Below are 24,071 nucleotides of genomic sequence, written 5' to 3' on the forward strand. Positions count from 1 at the left end.
CGGAGCAGCTGGGTGCGGGTGCTATCGGCGGAGTGATGAGTAATTTTGTCGGCTCGAAGCATAGTTTGCAGCGGCGTCTTGGTGAGAGAAGGCGGCGCGGCAAGCCCATGGTGGCTCTATAGCGGAGTCAGAGGTTGGGAGCGAGCTGAACCGGAGGGCTGGGCTGGGCGGCGGTTTGGAGGCGGGACGGCCGGCGGTTTGCGGCGCAGTCCGGTGACCCAGAGGCAGTAGGCGCAGCCCGATGGAGAAGACGCGACCCGGCGCCGGTTCAGAGGCAGCGAAGGCAGCGGTTTGGAGGCGAGTAAAGTGGCAGCTTGGAAACGGTGGGTCGGGGCCGGCTCGACGACAGCTCAAGGCGTGGTGGGTACAAACCGGACTCGCACCCGCTCAGATATACAGAATCCCGATGAGTCGAGGCGGAGCTGGCTTGAAGTGTTGCTGCAGCCATGCAATGGCGGTTTAGGATGGCCCCAACGCAACCGAGCGCGGGGCTCCTGAGCTCAGGGCCGGTTGATGCAGACACGAAGGAGATGAACCGACGGCGGCCGGCGACGGGTCGATGAAGACGATGGCGGGTTAAGACACGGCGGCGGCACCCACAGTACGGCTCTAGGCAAAGCCGCTCGGAGACGACGACAGCGACTCGGGACTCGGGCCAGACCATGGCAGAGGCGGCAACTTGACGGCGGAGCAACGGCGTGTCGGCGTCTCAGCGCGGTCGACGGCGGCCAGTGGAGGGGCCGTAAGCTGGTGGCTCGACGGTGGTCGGAGTGCGGGGGATCACAGCAAAAGAACAAACCACGGCGGCCGGAGCGTGAGGCCGCGCGGTGACTTTGAGGCGTGAGATTCGAGACCGGCTGCGGTAGAGATGGCAGCTCGCGGCGACGGCGACGGTTCAAGGCGAGGCCGGTCCGGCGTAACTGCAGCGGCTCGGGGCCAACACGAGGTAAGCCGGCTTGGGGTGGCGAGACGGTTTGGCTCGGCCTCGGCCGCGGGGCGGCTTGGCAGTTTCAAGCGGTGTGATGCGGCGAATACTGATTTGTATAGGAACCGGCGAGCGATGGCACATCCGGCGATTTAGCAGCGACGACTTGTGGTAGCAGGGCCGATTCGATCCAGCGGCAAAAGTGCAGGCGCAAGCTCGTGGTAGAGGTATCTCATGGCGGCTTAGAGTGAGCGTGGTGACTCAGGGTGGTGCGTGACCCGGTGGTGACTCTCCGCGTAGACAGGGCGGCTCGAAACTGCCTGAACATGGCAGCAAATCTCGGTGATAAACAGGCAGAGGCGACGAAGCAAACCGGCGAAAATAGGGGCGAACGAGGCCGAGGTGACTCAGGAGGGCCGTAGCAGATTTGAGCCGAAGATGGAAACAGGCCAGCCACGGGTCGTGTTTAGCTTTGGATGGATTCACATCCGCGCCCTACGGGTCACGGGCCCGACTCAGGAAGCAGCTCTCGGCATAACAATTGATCTATCCATCAAATCCCCGTGATCATGCATGTACTAGTATTCTGCTCGTCCTGATTTTCTCGGGGCTTGAGATGGTAACCCGGCAGCAGCAGATTGTGGAACTCGGCGGATCAGATCATCTGCGGACTTCAATCCGGACCTGTTCATACTTAGACTCGGCGGTTTAAGACGACGCGCCGGCGACGTACATGGATGGAACCCTAATTTCTCTTGTACCGGAATTTTGCATATGCTGCCACTAAAAACTTCTTTGATTTTGACAGATGAACTTGTAGTTGGTATGAATCCTTTCATGCTGAATCTTTCCTCATTCGAAAATTTGCGAACTTCTCAATCCCTTGGAGAGAACCCTTCAAGAACTCAACACCATCGTGCGCAGGCCCCACGGTGGGCACCAACTGTCGTGGAATTGTCACGGCAGATGTCCTTAGTGTCAGGACTTAGTCACGAGGCCAACGCATCTATGTGATAGCTTGAGAGGGGTTGAGCAGGACGAGACACGCGATGTTTTACCCAGGTTCGGCCCCTCACGGTGGAGGTAAAAGCCTACATCCTGCTTCATTGATATTGATGATGATGACCATGGTTACAAGAGTGCTCTATCTCGAGAGCTATTGTCTAAACCTAACTTGTCCAACTCGTGGAACTTGTGAATCTTGTCCCTTTTGGGGAGTCCTGCCCCTCCTTATATATGTTGGAGGGGCGGGTTACATGTAGAGTCCTATTAGGATTAGGACTAGTCTATCTCTAATACAAACCGGATACAAGTCCAGGTCTTAACTCGTTGTAAGATAAATGTTCCTCATGCCTTTCCTCTTAAACCGGCCCACCATTATCATAAACCGGCATGTTGGGCCTTGGGCCTTGTCATCCATCTGGAACACGCGTCGGGTCATCAATGAGTCTTCAGGCTCGTGAATCGTCATACCAGTGAACCGCCAGACACGTAAACCGCCAATCCTCTGGCGGTTTACCAATGAAACGCCTATTCCGGCCGGGTTATACTTCCGGCCAGTTTACGCCGCAGGGTATATCTCCGATACCCTCCGAAGCGGTGCTTGGCATATGTGATGACGATGTAGATCACAATGTCGCTTGGCTCCTGACGGTGCCATCATGAGCTGGCCGATTGGATTGCATGGTGACGAGGTGGTGGCCCGTGTGGACCAGCGGCTCCATTCGGAGCATTAACTGGGTCAATTTGCTCCGGGGGTGGTGCATGTCCTGCGACCGCACCCGTGGCATGGGCCGCCGGAGGATTGCGATCCGCCCTAGCGTTAGCATTATCACTGCCGTGGATGTGCCCCTCAGCTGGGCGGAGAGGTGCAGAAGTAATAATCTCTCTACCCATACCTCGCGGAGCGTGGTCGCTGGGATGTTGTTGGTGTTGTCCTTCTCTAGTGCTTCCGGCTCCTGCTCCTACCGCGAGGGACGTGGTAACAACGCCGCATGTGTCGACCATGTCCCCCGTAGCGTCTACATCCCTAAGTGTCCCTGAAGTCCCCGCGACATCGGCGGTCGTGGGCGGCATGGCCTTCGAGGTGGACGGGTGAGCTGCGGCACCAGGCTTCTTCTTGGGCGCCATAGTTGATGGAGCCGTTGAGGAAAAATGGCGATAAAGATAACGCGCTGCTTACACTCTCGGGTTCGGGCAAGTGACACTCCCTACCTGGTGCACCAAAGATGTCATGGGAAACCACGACCACCTACGCCATGAGCCCCTTTGTTGTTCGGCAGGGGGATGGGCGCGTTGCACAAAGAGCAGAGAAGCCTAACAGAGCACGACAGAGATCACACGCAAAATTTTACCAAGGTTTTGGCAACCGTGAGGCATAAAACCCTACTCCTGCTTTGGTGGATTGATGGTGGATTATGTTGGAGAATGTGACGCTCTTGCCTGGTAGGGTTGCCTCGGGGCGAGAGCGGCTACACGCGTATGAATATGCCAGGGTCTGAATCCCCTCTACGGTTGCCATGGGCCTCCTTTAATAGGTCAAGGGGTCACCACAGTGGCAAATCAATCATTACATACTGATTAGATAGCAAACAGTGCTATCATACCTAACTCTCAGGTGGATAGAGCGCATTATATGCGCCTCTTAGTGTCACATCACATCATGCTCGACAAGCCTTGCCTGTCTGTTTTGCCAGCTTCGCGCCTGCTTGCTTGACACGTCTCATGACGGTTGTCATTTGGAGGTGTTTTCTGTAGGAACTGGCTGTGTGGCAAGAAGCATTCACTTAGTTACTTAGGGGCTTGACACCGCACTGATTGATGACTTGCATCGCTGTGAGGTGGAGCGGTGAAGCTTTAGCGGGGCAGTCCACCCTTGCTGTGCACGGCAAGGCTGCCGGGGTGGTCTGGTGGCTTGTCTTCGGGTCAACCTCGTGCTTGCCGGGCTCGCCTGCCCGGCAAGGGAGGTTTTTCCCTTAGCGATATCTTGTCTCTCTGGCTTGACTTGGTCTTCTTGAGCCGCACTTCTTCAACTAACTGATCTCTAGTGCTTCGTCTGATCTTGGGTGATGCAATCTTGTCCTTAGGCCTGTGCGCAGTCTGGGCCACAGACTTTTGGTTTGTTGCACCGACAGCTAATGATACTAAGCAAGTTGACTTTGTCCTTGGTGACTCGTCTCAGTAGTTCATGATAGGGGCTTACATGGATCCAAAACAGGAAAGCACGCTGCTCGAGTTCATCCATGAGAATCGGGACATCTTTGCATGGAATCCTTCTGGCATGCCGGGTGTACGGAGAAGATTCGCCGAGCACACTCTTAATGTTGATCCAAAATTTAAGCCGGTCAATCAGTTTCTTCGTCGTTTCAATGAAGAGCGGCGTAAGGCCATTGGAGAAGAGGTGGCCCAGCTCTTGGCAGCCGAGTTTATTGTGGATGTCTTTCATCCGGAGTGATTGGTTAACTCGGTGCTGGTGCTTAAGAAGAATGGCACTGGGCGTATGTGTTTTGATTACACAGATCTTAACAAAGCTTGTCCGGCTGGCCCGTTTGCTCTCCCTCGTATTGACCAGATTATTGATGCCATGGTGGGTTGTGAGAGCTTATGTTTCCTGAATGCTTATTCTGGTTATCATCTGATCAATATGGAAATTAAAGACCAATAGAAGACGTCTTTTATCACCCCTTTTGGTGCTTTCTGCTATGTTTCTATGCCTTTTGGGCTTAAGAGTACCCAGGTGACTTGTCAATGTTGTTTTTAGAATTGCTTTCACAGTCAAATTGGGCGTAATGTGCATGCTTATGTGGACGATATTGTGGTTAAGTATAGAAAAAAGGAGGCACTCTTGGCTGATCTAAGGGAAACTTTTTACAATCTCCAGGTCAAATTTGTTTTTTGTATACTTGTAGGCAAGCTCTTGGGTTTTCTAGTCTCAGAGAGATGTATTGAAGCTAACCCAGAGAAGATTAACTCTATTACTTCATTGGCTAAGGTGGCGTGTGTCAATGACGTCCAGCACCTGGCCGCGACTCTAAGCTAGTTCATAAGCCGCCTGGGAAAGAAGGCCATTCCATTATATCAGATGATGAAGAAAACAGATCATTTTGTCTAGAGTGACACTACTAATAAGGCATTTGAGGAGCTCAAAAAGAAATTAGCTAAGTTGCCCATCCTTGCGGCTCCCATTGAAAAAGAACCCTTGCTCCTGTATGTGGCGGCTAACAGTACGGCTGTCAATGTGGCAATTGTGGTGGAACACAAGGAGACGGGTAAGGAGTACCCAGTCCAGAGGCCATCTTATTATGTCAGTGAGGTGTTGATTGGCAGCAATTGATATATGGAGTGTTCATGGCGAGTGGCAGCCTCAAGCATTATTTTCTTGGTCATCCTATTACTGTGGTCAGTTCTGCCGCTTTAGGAGACATTATTCAAAATAGGGAGGCCACAGGCTGGGTTGCTAAGTGGGCAATAGAACTCAAACCTCATAGTTTGAAATATGTGCCAAGAACAGCTATCAAATCTCAGGCTTCAGTGGATTTCAGCAATGATTGGATAGTGTTAGAGATGCCTGAGGAGAGGCCTGATAACACATATTGGACAATTCACTTTGATTGGACTAGGCAGTTAGAAGGCTCTGGGGCTAGGGTTATATTGACGTCCCCACGAGGTGACAAGTTTTGCTACGTTTTGAGGCTAATGTTTCCTTGTACTAACAATGGAGCTCAATATATGATGCTTTAATCCACGGCCTTCGAATGGCCAAAGATATGAATTTGAGTTGGGTCAGGTGTTTTGGTGATTCAGACCTTGTGGCTTAGCAAGTTGTACATGGGATTCCATAGACCCGCTCATGGTGGCTTATCGCCGGGCGGTTGATAATATTGCTGGTCACTTCAAGGGTTATCAAGTGGAACACCTTGATCGAAGGAAAAATGAGGCGGCTGATGCCTTGAGCCGGCTTGGGTCTCAACATAAGACGGTACCTCCTAATGTGTTTCTTGATGTATGGCATAACGCTTCAGTCAAGGTACCATCAGAAGAGGATCTTGCTATTCCTGACTAGGAGGCACAGTTGGTGGCGGCTCTCCATACTATTCCTGATTGGACACTTCCCTAGTTGGCTTATATTACCGAGGGCGAGTTACCCGAGGATTAAACTTTGGCAAGGCAGATAACTCGGCGGTGGAGTCTACGACTATTGTCAATGGCGAGTTACAAAGATGTAGCATAATAGGTGTGTTCCAGCATTGTGTTTCTCCCGAAGAGGGCCATGAGATCTTGTGTGAGATTCATGAAGGCAATTGTGGTCATCACGCTGGTTCAAAATCTTTAGTGGCCAAAGATTTTCGTCGTGGGTTTTATTGGTTGATGGCCCATGCTGATGCAGAGGATATCATCAATAAATTTGATGGCTGTCTAAAGTTTTCTCGATGGGCTCCTGTGCCGGCTCAAGAGTTGAGTATGATTCCAATTACTTGGTCGATTGTAGTCTGGGGGCTGGATATGCTTGGATCTTTCAAGAGGACTAAAGATAAGAAAACCCACCTCTTGGTGGCGGTTGACAAAATTTACCAAGTGGGTTGAAGCAGAGCCGGTCAGAAATGTGATGCGACGACTGTAGTCCAGTTTGTTAAAAAGCTGACCTTCAGTTTTGGTTACTGAAAGGATCGAAAAGAGGTGTCTAGAGGGGGTGAATTGACTCTTAACGAAGAAAATTAGCAGTTTTTAATTTCTTCAAGTTAAGGTGGAGTTTTTGCACAAGTTTAAACATTCACAATACATTCAAGCAAGTGTGGCAAGAGTATATGAGCATGCAATTTGCAAGAAAGTAAAGGGATGGGATTGGAGTGTGCAAACTTAATTGTTTACACGGAGATTTTTGGCGTGGTTCCGGTAGGTGGTGCTATCGTACTTCCACGTTGATGGAGACTTCAACCCACGAAGGGTAATGGTTGCGCGAGTCCATGAAGGGCTCCACTCACGAAGGGTCCACAAACAAGAAACCTTGTCTATCCCACCATGGCCATCGCCCACGAAGGACTTGCCTCACTAGGGTAGATCTTCACGAAGTAGGCGATCTCCTTGCCCATACAAACTCTTTGGTTCAACTCCACAATCTTGTCGGAGGCTCCCAAGTGACACCTAACCAATCAAGGAGAAACCACTCTCCAAAAGGTAATAGATAGTGTGTTGATGATGAACTCCTTGATCTTGTGCTTCAAATGATAGTCTCCCCAACACTCAACTCTCTCTCACTGATTTGGATTTGGTGGAAATATTATTTGAGTGGAAAGCAACTTGGGGAATGCTAGAGATCAAGATTCATATGGTCGGAATGTATTATCTTAGTCTCAAAACATGAGTTGGTGGTTCTCTCTCATAAAATGTATGCTAGAAGTGTAGGCACGTTCTGATGGCTCTCCTCCCTAATGAATGAAGGGTGGAGGGGTATAACTATCGCCTCCACACAAAATCTAACCGTTACACGCAATTTACCAAACTTGGTGGGACCGAATCAGAAAACTCCGTCAGACCGATTCAGTCCATAATGTGACCGTTAGGCATTTCGGTGGGACCGATATGACCAACTCAGTGGGACTGATGTGCTAGGGTTAGGGTAAAATCTCATCTTGGTTCGACCGATTACACAAACTCGATGGGACCGATTTTGGTAATAAGGAAAACAGAGAGTTGGTCAAGCAAACTCGATGGGACCGATTGCTTATCTCGGTGGGACAGAAATAATTGCAACAGGCAACAGAGAGTTTGCAAACCCATCTCGGTGAGACCGGGACCCCATCGGTGAGACCGAATTGATTAGGGTTTCTGTCAGTGGCTATGTCAAGTGAACTCGGCGGCGTCGGATAGAACATGTTGGTGGGGCCGAGTTTAACTTTTGGTTTCGGACATATGTGGATATGAGAAAGTGGTTGAGGGCTTTGGAGCATATCACTAAGCACTTTGAGCAAGCAAGCCATTAAGCAACACCTCATCCCTTTTAATAGTATTGGCTTTCCAATGGACTCAATGTGATCTTGGATAACTAAAATGAAAATGTAGAGTGTTGAACTTTTGAGCTTGATCCAATCCTTTGTTCTTAGCATCTTGCACGGGTTTCATATCCCCTTATCCACGCCGCTCCATTTGTTGAACGTGTCTGAAATATACTAGATAAAATTATTAGTCCAACAAGAGATATGTTGACATTAATTACCAAAATCACCCAGGGAGCACATGTGCTTTCAATCTCCCCCTTTTGGTAATTGATGACAACATGCATCAAAGCTTTAGATAAAGGTATAGAAAATAACAAGTAAAGCTTTGGAAAGACATGTAACATGCATAGGCCCCCCCTACATGTATGCATCCATGTAACTATGGAATATGAGAGCATGTGAATGCATAGACATGAAAGAGCAAGCAATAAGTTACATGTATCTTGGCTATATGCATCGGAGAAAATGATGTGAATATAGAAGTTGCACCTTCATGTTCATGATTCTTTCTTGCAAACAATATGTACATTAGCAAGAGATCTTCATGCACATGAGTGTGATGCATATACTTACCTTGTGGTCTTAAGATGGCTTAGGAAGAGATGAACCTGAGTAAACAAGGTTAGATAACACAGATACATCTACTAAACATGGCAAGAATTGCAACCCACAAGAGTACCAAGATTGGGATGACATGTAGAGACCGAGTACTAGGTACTCCTATTCGATATAGACATGTCCCCAAAGGTAAAGATATGAAATAAATTCAAAGATTTCCTTCCCTTAGAAGTCTTTCTCCCCCTGAATCTTATATGTGATACTGGGAGGTGGTAGGGACAAGAAAATCGGAGCAAAACAAGAAAAACGGCACAAAACAAACATAACTCACTAACATGTCTTTCCCCTCTAAAGACATGTGACTTCTCAACTCTTGAATACCAAGCATCTAGGGTCACCGGGGTCACTCTCTCTGTTTGATGTGATTAAGCATTCTCCCCTTTTGAACTACTCTCCCCCTTTGAAGTGATTAAGCTTTGATGTGATCTCTCTCTCCCCCTTTGACATCAATTTCCAAGAAGATATCTTGTAGATTGTGAGTCAAAATAGGTTTGGTTCTTGAGTCACAGAGCAAAGTAGCTCATAGAGTGTGATGCTAGTAGAGGACAAGAATCATTGAGTGGAGCTAGAGTAAAAATGGAGGATGCAAGTGGCAAATTGTCTTCTCTGCGGTGAAATCGGTAACACGGAGTTGTATTCTTCGGTGGCACCGAAATGGTTTGGTTTGACCAAAAGTAGCAATTCAGTGTGTCCGAGTTCAACACAGAGACAAAATTTTGTCACCTCAGCTCACTAGGCAAATAAGTTCTCACAAAGATTTGCAAGGGATTAACTGAAAGATTTGCAATGAATTGGATGCAGGGAATGCAGAACAAATCAAAGAAAAGAAGAACTAGATGAAGGTTTTTTAATAGGAGGGGGAACAAATATGCAAGACACAAATGCGAGAACACGAAGAGATACGAGAGAAGTTCATCTAGAATTGGTCGGCAACAAAGTCACCTATGTTAGAGTATATTGACCGAGGAGTCAAGTGGGAACACTTGATCGTTGGTCATACTCATCATTTAAGCTCAAAATGGGGTTACCATTTTTCGTTCAAGAATTTGATGTATTCGCATCTTGTTGAGTTGCTTTGACCCATGACTTGGGGTAAAGATTCTCTAAGATGGAATAACATACCTTGGGTGGTGGTGTTGAACTTGATCATGTAGTTGAACTTGTGTGGGATGCTCAAGGTTGATGTTGCTCATCAATGATTGGGAGTACCACTTCTAGTTTGAGTTCATCTACCTACATGGGTTAGTCTAGCAAGGAAGAGCACTTGTGTATCCAAATTGACAATCATGAATTTGATACCAAATGAAATTTGATATATAGACATGGTCAAAGGATATATTGAAAGGTTTCATGCTTCCTTGTCTTTAACCACCATATTATAGAGGCTTGGTGATGTAGAGATTGCTCAAGATGTGAGTGATTTGCAATCTCATAGATTTTGATTCATCCAAGTACCTACAAGGGTTAGATAGCATGCAAGAGTGCAAGTATATCCAAGACATATGGTCATCAACATAAGAGAAACATCAAGGATTAGTCAAAGGCTCATGCCTTGCATGTATCCAAATGGAGTTTCTACTCCAAGTTTGAAGCATCAATGATGTTCAATTCACCTCTCAACCGGAAAACTACTTTCTCATCAAGTGGTTTCGTGAATATATCCGCCAATTGCTTATCGGTATGAACATGCTTAAGATCAATGTACCCTTTGGCAACATTATCTCAAATGAAATGAGGACGAACCTCAATATGCTTAGTTCAAGAATGTTGCATGGGATTATGAGCAATCTTAATAGCACTTTCATTGTCACAAAGAAATGGAACATGTTTCACATAGATCCCATAATCTTTAAGAGTTTGGGTCATCCAAAGTAATTGAGCACAACATGAACTGACCGCAATGTATTCTGCTTCGGCGGTGGATAGGGATACCGAGTTTTGTTTCCTGGAGACCAAGACATAAGAGATCTACCAAGAAATTGACAAGTACCTGAAGTGGACTTTCTATCAACCTTGTCACCGGCATAGTCCAAGTTAGAATAGCCAACAAGATCAAAAGAAGACCTCTTAAGATAGCAAATGCCAAAATTTGGTGTATGAATTAGGTATCTCACTGTCCTTTTCACAAATGTCGTGGAAGTGTCACGGTAGATCTCCTCATGGAAGGACTTAGTTGTGGAGCCATTGCGACGAGGTTAGCTTAAAGGGGTTAAACGGGACAAAGGACAAGGACAGTTTATACTGGTTCAGCCCCTTGCGGTGAAGGTAAAGGCCTACTCTAGTTTGAGGTGGTATTGCTAGGGTTTCGATTACCAGGGAGAAAACACTCTTTGACTGGCTCTCGATCTGATGTTTCTTGCCCTAAGCCGCCACCAGGTCGTCCCCTTATGTACATGGGTTGACGCCCTGCGGCCTACAGAGTCCAGGCCGGCTCATACATCATGTACGGCTCGGTGACGTATCTTACATGCCTTACATTACAAGTCTACACATACATGGTGGTTTATACTTACGCGCCTTAAGCCGCCCTGGTCTTGAGCCTCTTACAAGCCTAACTATGAACCGCCATCCTGTATACTCTTGGGTAGATGAACCGCCATTGTGGTTGACCCGGCCCCTCCTGGGTGGGTCATATCTCATAGTCACATCTCCAACATTAGGCCCCAGGTTGATTTGAACTTGTTCGTGTCAATCTTCAACACTTAGAAAAAATCCTTCTTCCTTTTCTGTGAAACATTGTAACCCACCATGATGTCATCTCCAGAAATTTCGAAAACCTGCCACAACGTCATCTTTAATGCATCTTTTATCTTTAATGAGCTTCCAAAAATCGAGGCGTTTAATTAGTTGGATAATCATCATTTGTCCTCCTCGTTTTTCACGCCTGCCAGTTACTGCTTTCCTTATAAATAGGGTCAAACCGTCCCTTTCTCATTCTCCTCTCTTCTACTTCTCGTCTTCTTCTTCTTCCTCGCGAGGCACCAGCATGCACAAGCTCCGCCACCGTCGACCTCCGTCCCCTTCATCAACTCCGGCCGCTGCATCGCACTTAACGGACCAGAAACGCCGCGGCACTCCTCCACTGTCAGCTAGCACAAGTAAGTCCTCCCTTTTCCTTTTCATGGATCTGTTCTTAGAGTTTCGGTGTTCGTCGGTGTTCATCACCGTTTCTTCCCTTTCTCCTTTCTATATTGCGTAGTTTAATCTGAAAATAACATAGGTCATGTGCGGTAGCAGTTTTAACACCCGTTTTTGATATTAAAACATATCCTCATCACGACATATCTCCTCTAGGGCACCTCCACTTTTCTGCTGCCGCCTCTGTAGGTTTAGAATTTATTTCCTTTTTCTGAACAGTTGCAGATTCGAATTTATAGGTTTAACATGTGGAACCTGTTTGTCCCAACACTTAGCAAATTTTGCTCTTGTTAGATCTTGAATATCTTAGTCACAGCGGCTTACTTTACCGGCTTATCATTACTTCATATATCATTAGCCCTCGCTTAAGCCTTCATTCTGAATGTACACTACAACCGTTAACTTGTGATTTCACCAACTAACTTGAGCCAGGAAATTATTTCCTTCCTTTAGGTTCTCCTTCTTTCACAATGCCGCCAAAAACAGTTACTACATGTAACTGGGTTCCCTCCATCGTCACTGAGGGTACTTTAAAAGATTTTGTCAAAGTTGGATATTTGCCAGAGAAGAGTGTCATGCATTACCACTATCCTGACCCGGACGAAGAGAGACCTCTGCCAAAGGACGGTGAAGTCATTGTATTCACCGATCATATGAACCGGGGCTTCTCACCGTGCGGCTCTAAGTTTTTTTGAGATGTTCTGCACTTCTTCAAACTCCATCCTTAAGACAATGGACCCAACTTCATGTCAAACATCTATAACTTTCAAGTTTCCTGTGAAGTATACCTTCAATAAGAGCCTAGTGTCGAGCTTTTCAGGGAATTCTTCTATCTAAACCGCAAAAATGAGTTCACAAATGGGCCCAACTTGGAACTTGGTGGAATCTCGATTCAACACAGAAGAGGCGCCATCTTCCCTCAAGCAGCTGTACCAAGTCACCCCAAGGACTGGAATCAGACATGGTTCTATTGTAAAGATATCTTGTCGGCTCATGAAAATCCATTGCCGGGTTATCATGCTGAACGTCTTGACCCAAAAAATCAACTCCCTGAAAAACTTACCGGCGCCAAATGTAAGAAACTCCCCCTACTATCAGAAAGGTCCAAGCCCTGCTAGGAAACGGTTTAACCGGAGTTGATTTGGTCGGACGCTAGGTCTCGTGGCGGATCATACCCTTAAGCCGCTGATCTGGCTTGATGTGTACTTATACCAGAGAAAAAGATGGTCAATTACGCCATAGCTCTCTGCGTCTGACTAAATAGGGCATTATTGAAATGGCAACAACACTTGTAAATGGAAAATTCGAAGACTGCAACAAAGTGGGTCTGAACCATTTCTGCAAGCTTAACGCGCCGGTAGATGTAAGTCTCTTGATTTCCCTTACTTTACCTCATCATCCAAATATTATGTGAACTCAAGTATGTTACTCTTCCACATGCTAAATCTGACTTCTTGAAGGCAAAATATGACCATGAAGCCGCCAAGAAGGATAGGGCTGCCACGAAAGCCGGCAGAAAGACCAGTAAGAAACCTAAGAAGAAATCAAGCGCCTATGATCTACTTAAGTTGGATAACACCTCTGAGTCGAAGGTAGCCCTTGACTCTCTTGGCTTGTTTTTCAACCATCTTATTGACACTGACTATTACCAGGATGACACGGGAGCCAACCAAGCAGTTGAAGAAGAGGTAACTATTATTTCCTCCGACTCAAAACCTTTGCCAAGAAAGTAAGGTTTTCACACCCTTTGGCTTATTTACATCCTCACTTTCTTTTGAAACGACAACAACACGAGAGTCGACATTAAACCCGGACCACTTAAGTTGATGAGCTGTCCTCCAGCTTACCAAACATCCTCGCTCCTCGAAAACATCAAAATGATGTTCATTTTAACTTTAAACTCTTTCCACCCGTCGCGGGTCTTACCTACCTTCCTGCTAACTTTGTTGAACCAACTGGCCAGGAGCTTGCCCGTTCCTCCTCTGGTGACTCATTGCAAACCGAATTGCCGACTTTTAAAACTGCCCCTCGGTAATGGCAATTAATTTTACTCTGTAACTCTTTATACTCTTAAACTTGTACTGACTTGTAATAAACTGTGTAGTGGTCAAGCAATACCTAACAAGAAGGCGAAAGTGATCAAGCCAACTGAGGCGCCTGAAGTTGCTGAGCCAGAGCAACAAGTTTCTGCGCCTGAAATTTTTGACAAACAGCCAGAAGATTTTGTCTCAGAACCTGCACCTGAAATTCCTGACCATTCCCATGACTGCACGGATGTCAATCCTGTGCCCACCGAGTCATCCAACCCACTTAAGCCGCCAGAAGAACATGGTGAAGACATTATGATTAGTGGCACCGGCTTCCAAGAACCGGGACGTCCAACTGTCTTGGGCAAACACTCCGCGAACGACGAGTTCATTCGGAATCGGAAATTGAAACTTGACATCGCTGATTACTCTCAACTGTCCGTCAATGAAATATTATCTAGTTGTCTTAACCAAGTTCATTCCAGTCGCGACCTTGAGATTGACATGGTGAAACAGATGCACCAAAAATATGAGGTATGACTTCCGGCTTTTTAAAATAAGTTATGTACTTCCTGCCCGCCCCCAAGTCTTCTGATTATGATAAGCTTGAATAATCTGTAGACTTTAGGGGAATCATAAGTTTCTGTCCTAGACTCCCTCCATGTCCGGTTTAAAACTAAACAGATGCTGAAATAGCGTAATTTTGCATTCATAGTCCCCAAGGGCCGGTTTAATCAGTATGAATGAGCCGGTCCTATTTATCACTGTGTAAGAAAGTAGAGCTTAACTGCATAGCCCCCATGAGTCGATTGAGAGTGTTTACAGCACATTCGGCTCATCATTACGAAGATAAAGTAATATGCATTAGCCCCCAAGTGCCAAGTAGTGTTGCTTGCAAAGTGCTTGGGACTTTATTTATAAGAGTCATTTCTTTGAAAAATTGTTTTGACAGACATTAGCCCCCAAGTGCCAAGTGTTGTTGCTTGCAAAGGACTTGGGACTTATATTGTTGTAATCTGCCACGAACTATGTTTGATAAATCTGTGCTGCATGCAGGCTGCTACTGCTGAATTGGAATCTGAACTGAACAATGCTAAGACCCAGCTGGTGGATCAAGAAAATGAGACCCGGATAGATGAATCGAAATTCCAGTTTAGTGTGGCTGAGTCAGAAAAGTTGAAGACCAGCTTTAAGGCGGAGAAAAAGACTTGGGTTGAAGAAAAGACTGCTTTAACACAACGGGTCGAGAAAGAAAAAGCAAATCTTCAGGAGGTGACCACTGAGCTCTCCGACTTAGAACACTGTGTGTCTCAGATGATTTCTACTATCTTCCGTGAGTCGCCTTATTATTCATCCAAAGTGAGTACTTGTCGCCATAATGTAAGCCGCCATTTAACCAATCTATAACTTACTCAGGTCCTAGGAGCAGCAACCTTAGCCAAGACACATTTGTGAAGCTCAAGGCGGTCTATACTCTTGTCGAGCAATTGTATACTGGAGCTCAACGAACATTGGCTACCATCTCCCTGGCTAATCAAGGACCCAATCTATTAAGCGATGTGCTAAAAAAATTATCAATCTTGCCCACTAGGATTCAGGAGGTAAACGGTCATGTGCGAGAGCAAGTGCTGTGACGGCCTTAAGCCGTGCTAAGGCGTGGGTACCGGAGTTAGACCCGGCTGATGTAGCCAGTGGATATCCAAGCCTGAAGGAAGACCATACTTCTTTTGATCAATGGGACTTCACTGCTTGTGTTAAAGCAATCCATCCCAATGCGACAGTCGTTGCCGAAGAGACCAACCTCTCCAAATATCCGCCGGCTTGCGACAGAGAGAATCAAAAGATGCATACCCCAGCGTACAAAGTGATGGAATTAATTCTGCTGATTCGCAAGCACACTTTCGCTCCTGAAATTGACCCATCCAATCTGATTAACGATGAAGCTGAATTCTTCGCCTTGCGTGGCTTTGATTGGTCCAAACCAAACTTCCAAACGACGGAGGAGGAAGAACCGGCAAGGGATGAACCGGAGGCCTCCCATCAGCAAGGTCAAGAAGATTGAACCGTCGGGCGATTTAGAGACTTAATATTTGGAAAAAACACTTGATCTCCTTTTGGCTCATGGAGCCATGTAATAGGGTAGTTAAAACTTGTATTTGTCGTGTCATCGTGCACGTTTCTGTTGTGCGTAATACTGTTGATCCAACGGCTTAAAAAATCATTCTGGGTACGATAATCTTTGATTTATGCTTATTTGAATTATTATTATTCTGCACACAAAGAAAACACAAGGGCCCTGGCGGCTTACTGACGGGCGGGTCATGGTACCCAATTAAAGACGCTAGGGACAAATAGTCCATAACCAGAGCCGGTCTGACAACTGCTACATAAAATGACATACCTGTAGTATATACTTAAACTGCCAGCTTATCAGCCTTGTGCAATTGAGAGGTGTTAGAGTTATACCTCCAACCATAGGATTCATCATGCTTTGGCGATTTAGAGTCTGTCCTCTTAGGGTTGTATAAACCCAGAGTATGCTTCAAATATGAGCCATAAACAGGGCAGCTGGGCCCGACTTACAAAACCAGAAAACAACAAAAAATCCAAACACAAATAAGAAATCAAAAGAGATTTGAGGCTTTTGTAGGCTGCCAAGCCAAAGTGTCTTCTTCAATGAAACTGGCCGGAGCCACTGGATTGTGTGTGCTGCCATGAGCCTGACTCACAGTGTGCCCAATCGACATTTGAGCCCTGGATAAAGTCTGGTCTTGCTCAAAGACTTATATGGAGTACGCGGGGCCAGAGTAATAGTATCATGGGCCGATTTATCCAAGTTCCTAGGAAGGCGGCTTATGAAGCCGGGATCCATCCTAACTATCTGTAAACCCTGCTCTCGCGTGACAAGCCGCCATTTGAAGCTTAATCTAGCTCAGATCTTGGTTGAATACGCCGTAAAGACTGATCGTTAAGAGTTCAGCGGGTCAATCAGGATGGCCTGATGGAGTTGAAGCAGCTGGTGTATAGGTAGGATGACCCGGTCAGAGTTTGTTCTCTTTGGTCGAATATGCCTATGTTTGAACAAACCTGGTCAAGAGGGTAGTAACGCTATGTTCTCTTTGGTCGAATATGCCTATGTTTGAACAGCAAGCCCCCAAGTGACATACTTACACGTGTGGCATTGAGCCGATCAAGAGGGTACCGACAACTATGTTCTCTTTGCTGAGTACACCTATGTTTGAACAATAAGCCCCAAGTGACCATACAATTTTTTGGCATTGCGCCGATCAAGAGGGTACCGACAGCTATGCTCAATGAGCAGGAATCCCCCAAATGATCATCAGGGACCTATGTTTGAGCTGTGTTGTGCATCCAACTCTCTTTGGTCCCTGAGGTTGTGGGCGTTGAGCCTCTTAAATGACGACAAAGATTCAGCTTCGAAGAAGTGAAACGACAGAGGCCCTGAATTGTCCGGAATGCTGGATTTATTATACTGCTTATAATATATACATCAGATAACTATGTACATCATGAGAGCCTGTGGCTCAAGTATAGTAGGGCTGAAGATGAGCAATATTCCTCGGCCGATGGGTCTCCTCCTCCGACTTACATGAATCCTTGTGTTCTCAAACGTTAATAAGATAATATGACCCGTTATGCAGATTCTTGCTGACCACAAAAGGTCCTTCCCAGGGCGGCGAGAGCTTATGCATGTCTGTTTGATCCTGGATGAGCCGGAGCACTAAGTCGCCTTCCTAAAAGGTTCTGGTTTTGACCTGACGGCTATGGTAACGACGTAGGTCTTGCTGATAAATTGCCGAATGAGCCACCGCGAGATCATGCTCCTCATCCAATAGGTCAAGTGCATCTTGACGCGCCTTTTCATTGTCAGCTTCAACATAAGCCGCCACCCAGGGTGAATCGTGACGGATGTCACTAGGGAGAACCGCCTCCGCTCCATAAACCATGGAGAAGGGTGTGTAACCCGTTGATCTATTGGGGATTGTATTGATACTCCATAATACCGAGGGTAACTCCTCTACCCAACAACCCGAAGTTCTTTGCAAAGGAACCATAAGCCGGGGCTTGATACCTCACAAAATCTCTTGATTTGCTCGTTCTGCCTGACCATTGGACTAAGGGTGAGCTACAGAGGAAACATCAAGCCGGATGTGCTCACATTGACAAAACTCTTCCATGGCGCCCTTAGATAGATTAGTGCCATTATCTGTGATAATACTGTGTGGAAAGCCAAAATGGAAGTTCACCTTCTTCAGGAATTGAACCATCGTTGCGGCATCACATTTACTAACCGGCTCTGCTTCAGCCCACATAGTAAACTTATCAAATGCCACCAAGAGGTGGGTCTTATTATCCTTGGACCTTTTAAAAGTCCCAACCATATCAAGCCCCAAGATGCAAATGGCCAAGTAATTGGAATCATCCTCAATTCTTGAGCCGTCACATGAGCTCATCGTGAAAATTTCTAACAACCGTCACATTTGCTTACCAAATCCTCCGCATCTGCGTGAGCCGTCAAACAATAGAACCTATGATGGAAAGCCTTGGCTACAAGAGATTTAGAGCCGGCATGATGACCACAATCTCCTTCGTGGATCTCTCGTAGAATCTCACAACCTTCTTCAGGAGAGACGCAACGTTGAAACGCCCCCGTGACACTGCGATGGTGCAACTCCCCATTGACAATGGTCATTGACTTAGACCACCGGGTTATCTATCTGGCCAAGACCTCATCCTCTGGCAACTCACCCCGGGTCATGTAAGCCAAATACAGAACCGTACAATCAGGAATAGCATGGAGAGCCGCCACTAATTGTGCTTCCGGGTCAAGAACAACAAGGTCCTCATCTGTAGGCAATTTGACAGAAGGGTTAAGCAAAATGTCTAGGAACGTGTTAGGTGGCTCCGGCTTACGCTGAGACCCTAGCCGGCTTAAAGTATCAGCCGCCTCATTCTTCCTGCTATCAATATGATCGACTTGATAGCCCTTGAAATGACCCGCAATGGCATCAACCTCTCGGCGGTAAGCCGCCATGAGCGGATCTTAAGAATCCCAAGTACCAGAAACTTGCTGAGCCAGCAGATCCAAATCACCATAGCACCTTACCCGGCTTAAGTTCATGTCATTATCCATCCGAAGACCATGGAGTAAAGCCTCAGACTCAGCTGCATTGTTAGTATAGGGGAACATTAGCCAGAGAACATAAGAAAATTTGTCACCTCATGGGGAAGTCAAGACGACTCCAGCCCCCAAGCCCTCCAACTGTCTGGATCCATCAAAGTGAATAGTCTAATATGTGTTACTCGGCTTTTCCTCAGGTGCCTGTAACTCTGTCCAGTCTTTGATGAAATCCAAAAGCGCTTGGGACTTGATGGTCGTGCGTGGCACATACTTTAAACCGTGAGGACCAAGCTCAATGACCCATTTAGCAACCCGCCCTGTGGCTTCCCTGTTTTCGACGATATCTCCTAGAGGAGCAGAACTAACCACAGTGATGGGATGACCCTGAAAATATTGCTTAAGCTTCCAGCTTGCCATGAAAACCCCATACACAAGCTTCTGCCAGTGTGGTACCTCTGTTTGGAATCGATAAGCACCTCACTGATGTAATAAACCGGCCGTTGAACCAGGTACTCCTTGCTTGCCTCCTTTCTTTCCACCATGATGGCTACACTAACAGCCCGACTATTAGCAGCCACATATAACAACAGAGGCTCTTTATCAACAGGGCCAGCAAGCACGGGCGGCTCAGCCAGCTGTTTATTAAGATCCTCAAACGCTTGATTAGCAGCATCACTCCAAACAAAGCGATCTGTCTTATTCATCATCTGATAAGGAGGAATAGCCTTCTCACCCAGCCGACTTACGAACCGGCTCAGAGCCGCAATACGACCCGCCATACGCTAAACATCATTAACACACTCTGGCTTAGCCAATGAAGTAATGTCTTTGATCTTCTCTGGGTTAGCTTCAATGCCTCTGTTAGAAACTAGGAAACCCAAGAGCATGCCTGCTGGCACACCAAAGACACACTTATCCGGTATGAGCATCATCTTGTAGATCCGGAGATTGTCAAACGTCTCCTTCAAATCATCAATGAGTGTCTCCTTCTCTCTTGACTTCACCACAATATCATCTACATAAGCATGAACGTTGCGCCCAATCTGATTGTGAAGGCAATTTTTCACACACCGCTGATAAGTCGCCTTGGCACTCTTGAACGCAAAAGGCATAGACACATAGCAAAAGGCTCCAAATGGAGTAATGAAGGTTGTCTTCTCCTAGTCCTTAACTGCCATCTTGATTTGATGATAACCAGAATAAGCATCCAAAAAACTCAAATGCTCAGAACCCGCCATAGCATCAATGATTTGATCAATACGAGGGAGAGTAAACGGATCAGCCGGACAAGCTTTGTTTAAGTCTGTGTAATCCACACGCATTCGCCAAGTGCCGTTCTTTTTTAGTACCAGCACCGGATTATCCAACCACTAGGATAAAAAACTTCAATGATACACCTGGCCGCCAAAAGCCGGGCCACTTCCTCACCAGTGGTCTTCCGCCTCTCCTCATTAAACCGGCGAAAAAATTGCTTGACCGGTTTAAACTTCAGATCAATATTAAGAGTATGCTTAGCAAGTTCCCTCGGTACACCCGGCATGTCTGAAGGCTTCCATGCAAAGATGTCTCGGTTCTCATGGATGAACTCGATAAGCGCTTTCCTATTTCAGATCCAGATTAGCGTTGATGCTGAACTACTTAGCTGAGTCACCAGGGACGAAAGCAACCATCTTAGTATAATCCGCCGACTTAAATTTTAACGAAGGATCATGCTCTGTTGTTGGTTTCTTCAAGGACGTCATATATGCCGGGTCAACATTGTACTTGTAAAATTTTAGCTCCTCTGTTGCACAAACTGATTCAGCATAAGCCGCATCACCTTCCTCACATTCCAAGGCCACCTTGCGACTCCCGTGCACACTGATGGTGCCCTTATAACCTGACATTTTAAGCTGCAAGTAGACATAACAGGGCCTCGCCTTGAACTTAGCATAAGCCGGCCGCCCAAACAGAGCGTGATAAGGGCTTTTGATCTTGACTACTTCAAAGGTTAACGTCTCAGACCTGGAATCGTGCTCATCTCCAAAGGAAACTTCTAACGATATCTTCCCCACTGGGTAGGCTGACTTACCCGGCATGACACAATGGAAGACAGTGTTTGATGGCTTAAGGTTCTTATCTGTCAGTCCCATGCGACGGAAGGTCTCATCATAAAGTAAGTTAATGCTGCTACCTCCATCCATGAGAACCTTAGTAAACTTATAACCCCCAACCTGAGGTGCCACTACCAAAGCTAGGTGACCTGGATGATCCTCACGACTCCACACAATAGGATACTCTGACCACCGTAAATAACGCGGCACCGCCGGCTCAATCGCGTTCACGGCCCTCTTATGAAGCTTCTGGTCCTGCTTACATAAGCTAGTGGTGAAGACATGATACTGCCCACTATTCAATTGCTTCCGGTTGGTCTGACAACCAGACTGCTGCTGCTGTTGACTCCCCTGATTACTTTGCTGATTGTAACCACCCTGGTTACCGTGACCTTGAAACTCGGAACCTGACCCGCCGCCTCCTTGACCTGAACCATGAGAACCGGACCCTGATCCGCTGTTCAGGCCGTGGTGGCGCGGGATGGACTCCCTAAAGCTTCTCATTATGTTGCAATCTTTCCACGAATGAGTAGCCGGTTTCCGATCCGTTCCGTGTTTTAGAGACGGCTGATTTAACATTGCCTCAAGGTCGAATCCTGTCCTTGGAGCCGTCTGTCCCTTATAATGCTGGTTATAATTGCGTGCATCGGTGTTAGCCGCAAAGTCATCAGCTTTGCGCTTCCGTTGCCGCCCTGATTGGTAGAATTATACGGTTGTCCCTTCATGCCCTTACTCTTATTTCCCTTTCCCGACCTTTCATCCTCAGAATTCGGGTACTTAGTACCATCAGAGTCGGCATATTTTACAAGAGCCGCCATTAACTCCCCCATGTCATTGCAATGACGCTTGAGCCATCCAAGCTTCAGCTTGAGTGGAATGAACCGGTAATTTTCTCAAACATCAGAACCACTAAGCCGATGTTGATATTATCTGAAGAATGTATGATGGTCGAGACCTGGCGCACCCAGCTAGTTGTTGACTCGCCCTCGGCCTGCACACACGAAACCAAATCCACAATAGACATAGGCTGCTTGCATGTATCTTTGAAATTCTGGATAAACCAGGCCTTCAACTCCGCCCATGACCCGATGGAATTAGCCGGCAATCCCTTCAACCAGGTACGAGCCATCCCTTATAACATCACGGTGAAGTACTTGGCGTAAGCAGCTTCACTAACATCTAGCATCTCCATGTCCATCTCATAACTCTCCACCCACGCCTCGAGGGGTTGATCGGCTGTATAATTAGGCACCTTACGATGGCCTTTGAAGTCCTTGGGCAGACGCTCGTTTTGTATAGATGTCATTAAACATAGCACACCGAAAGCCTTGGGAGTCACACCTGCCTCAATTGAAGCTGTCAGGTAAACCGGCGAGTGCTGATGAGCCAGTAGCTCAGCCTCCCGACGTGTTCTGGCCTAGTCCACCAAATTGTATGCATGGACTCCATTACACTGGGTCATGCTCGTGAGGTTGGTTATGGCGCTGTTCACTTGAGACCGCTGACGAGTCAATGTGCCAGCTATAGCTCCGGCTTGGGTGAGGGGTCACATGAATCCGATCACGACTATAAGAATAGGCTTGTTCCTATACCTAAGCTGTTTGAAGTAGCTCCCTGGCCCTTCGGGTTTCAACCACCGCTGGAGTTTCACCCTCAACGGGCAGAGCCACCAATCGTGTAGCTGCAGCAATCATGTTGTCCAGAGGGGTGAAGTAATGACTCGGTGGTGTCACCACACGCTGAGGTGGAGTGATGTTCATATGCGGCTGGCCTGGCGGTTCAACCATCCGATTCACCACCGGAAGGTTATTAGCTCCTGCTCCAGGGGTGTTGAAGAGGCCCCTCGACTCAGAAACCAAGGGTAACCGACTTCGGGGCTTTCTCCTCAAGACCTCGTGTGAAGCGTTCTGATCTACCATGACCCGATATGAATCTGCTTGAATCCACTGTGCTTGGGCTTCCAAAACGGCCTGCTCTGCAGCCATCCTGGTGTTTTCTGCCGCTAAGTCAGCTTTAGCCTGAGCTATCTCATCATGCTACTTGGCTATCTCTACTTTGTGCTGCTCCTGGTTGTCTGGGGTTACCTCAACCTCCATCAAAGTGGCCAGAGCATCCAATAGATCTGCTAAAACTTGAGCTGTCGGGCAGGCTGACCCGCCAGCACCTGCAGTGGTCATTGCTGCCACACCAAATGTTATAGCCGCGGTGGCTGTCGAGCTGAGAACCGGGCGGGTACCTGCCATGAAGATCGCCACCCTATTCGGCGGCTCATGGGGGTTCGGAATACTGTCGCCATCGAAACAGCCCCCAAGCCGTTCATCTTGCAGTTGATACATTGAATTGGTCTCGCCTGTGGACTCGTCCTCAGAGAAGATTTCTGTCTCACCGCCAGAGACAGAGCCTTCCACATCAGCCCCATGGGTGAACCCAACGAAGACATGCCTTACGGCGGGCTGAGCCCTGGCGGGTCGTGCACGCTGAGCTGTCTCGATGATGTCGGTGCAGATTTCTGGCTCAGGGCCCGGCTCACCAATCTTGCCGATGAAGATGTGGATTCCGCCGAAGGGGACCCGGTACCCGTACTCAATTGAGCTGGCCTTGGGACCCTAGCCCGCGTCGTTGATGTAAAGCTTGTCGTGACGAGTCTTGGTCATCCGGCCCACAGCGTATCCTTTGAGCCCTTCGAAGCTCCCCTTTAAGAACTCGAAACCACCGTGCGCGGGCCCCATGGTGGGCGCCAAAAGCCGGGGAAGTGTCACGGCAGATGTCCTAATGGAAGGACTTAGTTGTGGATCCATTGCAATGAGGTTAGCTTAAAGGGGTTAAACGGGACAAAGGACACAGAGAGTTTATACTGGTTCGACCCCTTGTGGTGAAGGTAAAGGCCTACTCCAGTTTGAGGTTGTATTGCTAGGGTTTCGATTACCAGGGAGCAAACATGCTTTGCCTGGCTCTCGATCTGATGTTTCTTGCCCTAAGTCGCCACTGGGTCGTCCCCTTATATACATGGCTTGACGCCCTCTGGCCTACAGACTCCCGGTCGGCTCATACAACGTGTCCGGCTCGGTGACGTATCTTACATGCCTTACATTACAAGTCTACACATACATGGCGGTTTATACTTACGGGCCT

Source organism: Triticum dicoccoides, chromosome 6A (assembly GCF_002162155.2).
Source record: "Triticum dicoccoides isolate Atlit2015 ecotype Zavitan chromosome 6A, WEW_v2.0, whole genome shotgun sequence".
In the NCBI taxonomy this organism is placed as follows: domain Eukaryota; kingdom Viridiplantae; phylum Streptophyta; class Magnoliopsida; order Poales; family Poaceae; genus Triticum; species Triticum dicoccoides.